Source organism: Triticum dicoccoides, chromosome 2A (genome assembly GCF_002162155.2).
Source record: "Triticum dicoccoides isolate Atlit2015 ecotype Zavitan chromosome 2A, WEW_v2.0, whole genome shotgun sequence".
In the NCBI taxonomy this organism is placed as follows: domain Eukaryota; kingdom Viridiplantae; phylum Streptophyta; class Magnoliopsida; order Poales; family Poaceae; genus Triticum; species Triticum dicoccoides.
The window spans coordinates 10,568,848-10,578,084 of NC_041382.1; positions in this window are offsets into that span (position 1 = coordinate 10,568,848).

A 9,237-nucleotide genomic window follows, 5' to 3' on the forward strand; every position below is an offset into this window, starting at 1 on the left:
CCTTCATCCACACCAGACACCTCTAGCCACACTGCCCTGCTGCCGCCGCCCACTCATGGGCGGTTTGATGCTGCCCAGGACGCCGCCCTCACTGTTGCCGCCCCCACCTCCACGCCGCATCCGATACCCGCTCTTGCCGGGAATTGTTGCATCTTTTATCCGCCGGCGTAGCACCTCTGGGCCCACCGGCGTCTCTCCACATCTGCCGGCGTCACTCCATGGCCGTCTCCACTTCCATGGGCTTGCTGCCTATACGGGGGAGTGTCACGGGGATCTTCACCGGCTGCTACTCCACCACGTCCTCATGGTGTTCGGCGTTTTGCCCGCAAGTTACCATGGATAATGGGGATGAGTTCTTTTTCGATAACTTCATGTGTTCATCGGACGATTCATCGTCAGATGATGAGGATTTTGTGGCTGCGACTATCGTCATCAGTGACTACATTGCTAGGTTTCGGACATGGTTTAGGGGATTGATCCCGGGCTTGTTCCAGCGTTGAATCGCAATAGAGCGAGCAGCCATTTCCTACTCTTCGTCGATTACTTTCAGTGCACGTCCCCACTCTTCAATCCCCTATTTTTCCTGTGCGCTTCCACATGGCGAGACATGTGTTCGACTGTATTTGAGAGGGGCTGATGGAGTATGATGATTATGAGGATCCCCTTGGAAATGTTGACTTCTCCTCTTATCAGAAATGCACTGTAGCTATTCGGATGCTTGCATACGGAAGTCCTCATGATCTTGTTGATGAGTATGTCCACTTCAGTGAGTCCACATGTATTGTGTCATTGTACAAGTTCTACAAGGCCGTGGTAGAACTGTTCGGTCCCGAATACTTGAGGGAGCCAAATGTTGCGGATACATCCCTGTTGTTGGTGATGAATGTAGATAGAAACTTCCCGGGAATACTTGGTATCATAGATTGTATTTTTTTCGGAAAGGGGGATCTCCCCGGCCTCTGCATCAGAGTGATGCATACGGCCATTTTATTAATCACATAAAAGGGTACCAACAAGGTTCCGAAGTCTCGAACTGCAGAAAAAAAAAGGACTGCAAGCTCACACAGAGCCAAATAGGGCTAGAAACACAAACTAGCCAAGAAAAGACTCCACAACCGGCTGGCTAAAGATAGATAGGTGAACTAATTGCCTATCATATTACATGACCGCCATCCAAACTAGTTGAAGATATCCCGAGCTACCATCTCCCAACGGATAGATCCAGTAACCAAATGCTCCCTGGCTCCCATCGGAGTGAGTAGCGACCACGAACGGATCAGTGCCGTGGCTCGGCAAATAACTTGCAAAAAATGAATGCATGATATTCTGTTAAAAACCAAATCATTTCTGCAATTCCAGATCGTCCACATCAAAGCGCAAACTCCAACCCGAATGTGTCTCGCTAAGTCAGGCTCAATCCCATTAAGCCATGTCCCAAATAATGCGTTGACAAAATTCGGTGGAGTAATATTAAAAGCAATGTGGACCGTCCGCCAAAGGACTTTGGCCAACGGGCAATGAAGGAAGAGGTGTTTGATCGTCTCATCCCGATCACAGAAACTACACCTAGTAGGTCCTGTCCAATTACGCTTTATCAAATTGTCCTTGGTTAAAATAACTTGTTTATGGACAAACCACATAAACACATTTATTTTCAAAGGAACTTTGACATCCCAAACATTCTTGGAGGTAGGAATGGAGTTCGAATTAATAGAATCAATGTACATTGATTGAACTGAGAATACTCCCAACCTAGTCAGTTTCCAGCGTAATTCATCGGATTGTTGAGAAAGTTGTACCTCCATCAGTCTCCTAACTAGACGGAGCCATTTCCCAACGATTGCCCGCTAGCGACCGTCTAAACTGAATATTAAGGGGGATAGATTGAAATACCGTTGCAACGAACACCTCACGTCGTTGAACAATACGATACAAAGGCGGATATTGAATGGCCAAGGGTGTATCGCCGAGCCAAGTATCCTCCCAGAAGCGCGTACTAGCGCCGTTTCCAATAACAAACTTTGTTCTATTAAACAAGGATTGTTTGACTTTCATCAGTCCTTTCCAAAAAGGCGAATCAGTCGGCCTGACTGTGACCTAGGACAAAGTTTTTGTCTTGAGGTACTTGCTGCGAAGGATTTGCGCCCACGTGGCATCAGTCTCAAATGAGAGCTTCCACAACCACTTACTAAGAAGGCATCTATTTTTAACCTCAAGATTCTCAATACCAAGACCCCTTGGTCTTTCGGTCTACAGATGATATCCCATTTAGCAAGCCGGTATTTTCTTTTAAGTTCATCACCCTACCAAAAGAAACGCGATCGATAGAAGTCCAGTCTTTTCCTAACACCAACTGGGACCTCAAAGAACGATAAGAAAAACATAGGCATACTCGTGAGCATCGAATTTATCAGAATTAATCGGCCTCCGTATGACATGAGCTTACCCTTCCAGCAACTCAGTTTCTTCTCGAATCGATCCTCGATGCACTTCCATTCTCTATTTGTCAGCCTACGATGGTGGATTGGAATACCTAGGTAAGAGAAAGGTAAATCCCCCAACTCGCACCCAAACAATTGCCTATAAGCCTCCTGTTCTTCTTTGGCTCTACCAAAGCAGAACAACTCGCTCTTATGAAAGTTAATCTTTAACCCGGTCAATTGTTCAAAAAGGCATAACACCAGCTTCATATTTCTCGCCTTGGCCAAGTCATGCTCCATAAAGATAATTGTATCATCAGCGTACTGAAGGATGGATACACCTCCATCAACGAGATGAGGTACCAATCCACCTACTTGACCATTCTCCTTAGCCCTTCCTATCAAGATTGCTAACATATCCACCACAATGTTAAACAGGATAGGGGACATCGGATCTCCTTGTCTTAGGTCTTTATGTGTCTGGAAGTAATGACCTATATCGTCATTCACTTTAATTCCCACACTCCCTTTTTGCGTAAATGTTTCAACCTGTCGGCGCCAGGCTTCATCAAAACCTTTCATACGCAATGCCTGTTGGAGGAATGGCCATTTGACCTTATCGTACGCTTTCTCGAAATCCACCTTAAAAATTACTCCATCTAATTTTTTGGAATGGATTTCATGGAGCGTTTCATGAAGGACGACCACCCCTTCAAGGATGTTTCTGTCCGGCATGAAAGCAGTTTGGGATTGTTGCACCACAGAATGCGCAATCTGTGTGAGCCTATTAGTCCCGACCTTGGTGAAAATTTTGAAACTAACATTGAGGAGACAGATCGGCCTGAACTGCTCAATTCTCACAGCATCCGTTTTCTTAGGAAGCAATGTGATAGTTTCAAAATTCAAGTGAAATAAGTGAAGCTGTCCAGAGAACAGAACATGAAACATAGGTAACAAATCCCCCTTAATAATGTGCCAGCACTTTTTATAGAACTCGACCGGGAATCCATCCGGTCCGGGAGCCTTATTGTTTTTCATCTGTGCAATAGCATCAAACACCTCCTTCTCTGAGAACGGGGCGACCAGAATATCATTATCGGCAGCCCATAGTTGAGGTACATCCTTAGTCCTGGACTCATCGACGGACACACAATTATCCTGTGGAGGTCCAAATAACTGCCTATAATACTCGGTAATATAGATTTTTGGGTTATCTTTTCCTAAAATAGTACCCTCATCTTGTTCAAGTTGAAAGATTCGCTTCTTTTTGTGCTTACCATTAGCAATCAAATGAAAGAATTGAGTATTCGCGTCCCCTTGGACCACTTTGCGGACCTTAGCCGCAAAGCCCACTTCAATTCTTCTTCGCGGAGAAGTTCTTTCAACCTCTTCTCCGCCTCAGTTTTAACCTGAAGCTTAGCTGGCAGCAAAACCGTGGATTCGGCCTTTATGTCCAGGGCCTGTATAAGAGAAATGAGCCTATCCTTTTCAATCTTGTACATCCCACTGAGGTGCTTAGCCCATCCTTGTAAGAAACTTCTCAAATTCCTAATCTTATTCTGCCAACGCTCGACCGCAGTCCTACCTCCTGCAACCCTAGTCCATTCCCTGGGAATCAGGTCCAAGAACCCCTCGCGTTCGAACCAGGACATCTTGAATGAAAAGGTGTTTTTGTTTCCCACGTGGTTCGGCTCTCCTGAATCCACGAACAAGGGTGTGCGATCGGATATTCCCCACGAAAGAGCTTGCACCGTAACAAGAGGAAACTTTTGTTCCCACTCCATGCTCGCGAGAACTCGATCTAGTTTTTCGTATGTCGGGTTTGGCATAGCATTAGCCCAGGTAAACTTTCTACCAGAAAGCTCAATCTCCCTCAGATCCAAGCTTTCGATAATGGTATTGAACATAAACGACCACCTACCGTCAAAGTTATCATTATTCTTCTCCTCTCTCCTCCTAATGATGTTAAAATCACCCCCAACTAAAATTGGAAGCTACTCTGACCCACAGATTCGAACAAGGTCCGCCAGAAACTCTGGTTTAAGCTCGGGCTATGCGGCACCATAAACCGCCACCAAAGCCCAGTTGAAACCATCAACTTTAGACCTGACTCAAAACTTTACCGCGAAGTCGCCCATCACTACACTTCGGACTTCGATCGAATCGCATCTCACACCCAGCAAGATACCACCCGATCTTCCTCGCGGAGGGAGGCAATGCCAATCAAAATCAACACCACCCGCAAGAGAAGAAAGAAACTAGGGCGCAAAATTATCTCAACCAGTTTCTGATAGAGCAATAAAATCTAAACGATGCTCCAGAGATGCCTTAGCAAGAAACCTTCTTTTAGCCAAGTCTTTCAGACCTCTGCTACTCCAAAAGATTCCTTTCATAATTCGTCATGAAATTTTTTAGTAGTCCGAATCCTAGCACTCCTACGAACTGCAGAAACGGGATAAATCTTCCATTTCCACTTGCACTTTGGTTTACTAGGCTCTGTCGCCCGGTCCTCATAACCGAGCTCAGCAGTACTAACAACGACATTATCTAGGAGCATATCATCGTCCTCAGACTCATGATTGGAGGGTGCTAGATCCGCATACAGATTATCGAGCACTCTAACCCCTAACGCATCAATCTCATCATCATTCATCAGTTTAACCGCTGCGAGATTACGAATCATCTCTAAGGCACGTTCCGCCTCCAAGTCTAACAGATCGTTCACCGAATTGGAAATCTCACTATCAGTAGCCCCTAGTGAAACTCCTAATTGGCTTGCATTATGTATAATCTCCTCATTAGAAAAATGCAATAAAGAATTAGAAATGTTGACAGACATACCAGAAGAGACCTCGGCATCATGAAGCTTGGCCGCCCTCATAGCGCATCGCTGCTGCATGTCGTCAACCTCTGGAAGCTCCTGAATGCGAGCACTCATCCGTCTCCCCGTCGAGACCGGGTCAGGTATCCCGCCAAAAGCAACGACCTCCTCCCTAGTAAAGCCTCGCGCTGAATACCTCAAAGGATCCACCAACTTTACCGGAGGAGGCGGCTGCGGGCTCCCATGCCCCTCAAACAAGTGCCCCACGCCCAAGGCCACGGGCACGTCAGGAGAGAGGATGGCAGGGGCCACCTGCCCGAGCCCTCCTCCCGCCCCACCCGCCGGCGCAGAGTGGAGCGCCGTCGTTGTAGGAGATGAGGTCCTCCTGACCGCCGAAGAGGAAGGAGGAGCCAGGGCCACCTGCCCCAGACCCCCTCCCTCCAGCGCCGCTGGAGGCGCGTGTGCCGTCGCCATGATCGGAGGAGAAAGAGCCGAGGCCACCTGCCTCGGGCTTCCTCTCGCAGCGCTGGCCGACCGCCTCGGGACCGGCGTCACCGATGTCACCGGCGTCAGGATAGGGAGGGGATAAGGCGAGGCCACCTGCCCCGAACCCCCTCCCCCAAGCCCCACCTCACTCGCAGTCGTCATCACCGGATCCTTGACCACAGGAGAAGCAAGGGAAAAAGAGGCAACCTCCGGCTCCCCCTCCCCAACTCCAATCAAAGTCCTCGCCGACGAGGCCCTCACCAATCGTCCAGCCAATGATCCTCCAGCCCCCTCAAACTCCAACAAAGGGAGGGCGCGCTCAAATATATCCTCAGAATCTACCTGGTCACTCCAAAGTCTGGGAGGCGTTGAGGCGGGCTCAAAGGACCCAAAATGCAACAAAGTCATAGGCACCGATGGTGAGGCTGCCGGCTGAACCCCGGTCCCATCCCCAGGCAACTGAGCATCTGGGCGAGATCCGTTAGACCCCTCACATGTTGACTCATCAGTCGGTGCCCCATTGGCTCCCGCACTGCCATCACCCTCGTGCATATCAACATCATTCCCATTAACCGCATCAGCAAACAGCTCAGTGTCCTCAAACTCGATCTCGAGCGGGAACATCTCCCCCCTATAAGTCCAGTTGACCACATCAGGCACGAACTCAATATCCAGAACACTCACTAAAATCCAGGCCACCCCATGAGCACGGGTAAAAGCCATGTCCACTCTCTCCGTCTTCCCAACCATAATACCCATACTGGCCACAACTCGAGCATCCTGCAAAGGCTTAGATGGAGCCCCTGAAAACCGCAACCAGACCTGTGTAAGCGGCTTTCCCTTAGGCTCCACCTTATTCCACTCATGAAACTCTAGAATGCACTTAGTGCCAGGAACTCTACACAAGCAATCTCTGCAAGTCATCCACCATGGGGAAATCAACCTTAAAAACATTGTTCTCGAGAACAACCAGCTCCCAATGAAAGTCCCCCGGAACCAGCTCCTGAAGCCTCTGCACAATCTGAGCCTCAGTCACCTCACCCTGGGTAGCTTTCACAATCCTGGTGGTCAAGCACAGGGTCTCCTCCGGAATCTCTCTCGCAGCCAGAGACTCAAAGAACATTAGCTCAGCACAATAGACTCCATACATTGTCAGCAACGGAGCCTTGTCACGCAATAACGGGCACTCCCCCGAGGCATGTGCTGGCTTGCCACACGACTCACACAGCTCGACCACGCACTCAGCAATGAAGTGGCCCTTCTCACCACAACGGTAACAAAGCATCTTTTCCTTCTTACGCGCATACTTGGACGCCCTCTCTGCATCAGACCTGTCAGTAACCTCGACCACAGTTCCAGTCTCAGGAACCTCAACACTGGCCAAGGCTGTCACCACCTCCATCGCCTGGGTAGGAAGATCCGTAGAGACGTGGTCGGTCTCCACTGCTGACGCCGCATGGTCAACAACTGCCGGAGGCGGAGGCAGTCGGCGATACCTCCCACGGCCCCCACCCCGACCAACCACGACGGCCATGATAGCCTCCTCTCTGGAGGTGGTCCGGGCCTGAGGCTCCCTCGACAAATCCGCTTGGAGGGCCGAGAAACAGTCTCTCAGCAGACCCATCACTCTGCCAGCCATAGCCACGACCTCCTCTCGTGGAAGAGGAACCACGATGTTGTCCATCACCATACGCATCAAACCCATCATCCCCTCATTGGTCTCGGGGCGGATCATTGGGCTCTCTATTGCTAGAATTCTGCCTCGTCTATGCCGGACCCGACCGGTTCTGAGCCGGCCTCGCGACGTAGTGGGGCCGAGGTGCGGCACGCGGCTGGCCGCCCAAAGGCGTTGGCACAACCCCAAGGGCAGTACCACCGCGGCCTGCAGGAGCCACACCAGTCATGCCCGACGCTAGAGGACGAGGCCCACCACGACCCGCGGCCTGCGGAGGGACGGGCGCCGCACTCGGCGCCGGAGGCCTCAGCCCGCCCCGTCCAGCAGCTAAGGGCACCTGCCCCGGTGGCCGCACGCCCAAGTGGCCAATGCCACGGCCCGGGTTACCCTGCACAACACCCCCACCTGCCGGCGGCCTCTGTCCAGGCGGCGCCAGGGATCCACGCCCGGCACCCGCCACCGGCGGCGGAGCCGCCCCACCCCGTCCCGCTGGACCGGATGAGGCCTTCTTGGCTGGCGGCGGCGCAACCCTGCGGCCGGCCATAGCCAGGAGTGGCCGGATCCTCCTTACCTGACGAGCTCCACAGACCGGGAAACCTCTCGTCCCGTGCTTGCGAACCCTAGAACTAGGAGGCGACGGCGCACGAGAGATAGAAACACGATCGCCCTCGTACGTGCATGGGATATCGATATGGACAGGAGTATGGCCCGGTCGAGCATGGGCATCATACCCATCTGACCCTGGCCCAACTCCGTGCGGACCTGGTTCAGTCCGAACCGGCCCATCACAACCCAGCAGCGATCTCGCGTTCGAGATCTCGGTCGCCGACGCGGCCAACACGGGCGCCGTGCCTGACGAACGGCGAGCCGCCTCGCATCTTCCTCTTCTTCACAGTAATCCATGACTCCGGCATAATCATATCGAATAACGCGTCGGATAAACAACGCCTTAGGTAGGGGACCCTTCCAAGGTTTGAGCGCCACCGCCGCCGTCTTCCGATGAACAACGCGTCGAATAATCTCATTTTTCTCGCCCGCGTGAAGACCGATACGCGCCGGATCATCCGGTGGCAGAACCTGATCGATCGTCATGGCCACTTCATCTTTGCTATAGCCTGCATGGAATAAATCGCAAATGAGATCCGAAGGTGTCGGTGAGGACGGCGACCCTGCCGCGGATGCATCCCCATGGTCGTCCGCGTCTTCCTTGTCGGACTCAGCGAGAGCCCAGAACCGCCCTCCGACGCGCCGGCGATCACCGGCTGCGGACGGCGCCGTCGCGGTCGGGTGCACGGTCGCCCGTCCAGTCGCCCTCATTTCTCTCTCCTCAACAAATACGGATTGACCAGTTTGCCAAAAGCTTTGACGGTGATCATAGATTGTATACACTAGAAGTGGAAGAACTTTTCTTCTGCTTGGCAAAGGTAATGTAAGGGGCATGTTAAAGGTGCACTATCATACATGAAGTTGTGGCTTCAGAAGTTCTCTCGATTTGGCACACTTTTCTCGGCATGGCTGGTTCTCCTAACGACATCAACGTGCTTCAGTGCTCTCTGGTGTTCGGAAGTCTTGCAAAAGGCAATTGCCCAGAGGTCAATTTTGAGATCAATGGGCCACCACTACAACAAGGGATACTAGATGATGCCCCGGGCGTTGCTGCAGGAATTTTGTATCAAATGATGTTCACAAAGTAAGCGTACATAAAACTATGGGGTTCAATGATATGATGGTGTTGGATGTTTTAGATACCAAATAAACGGCCGATGTCCAACTCATACTTGCATAATCACATAACTATCATGTTTCTCTAGGTTTAGAAAGAATATACACACTGT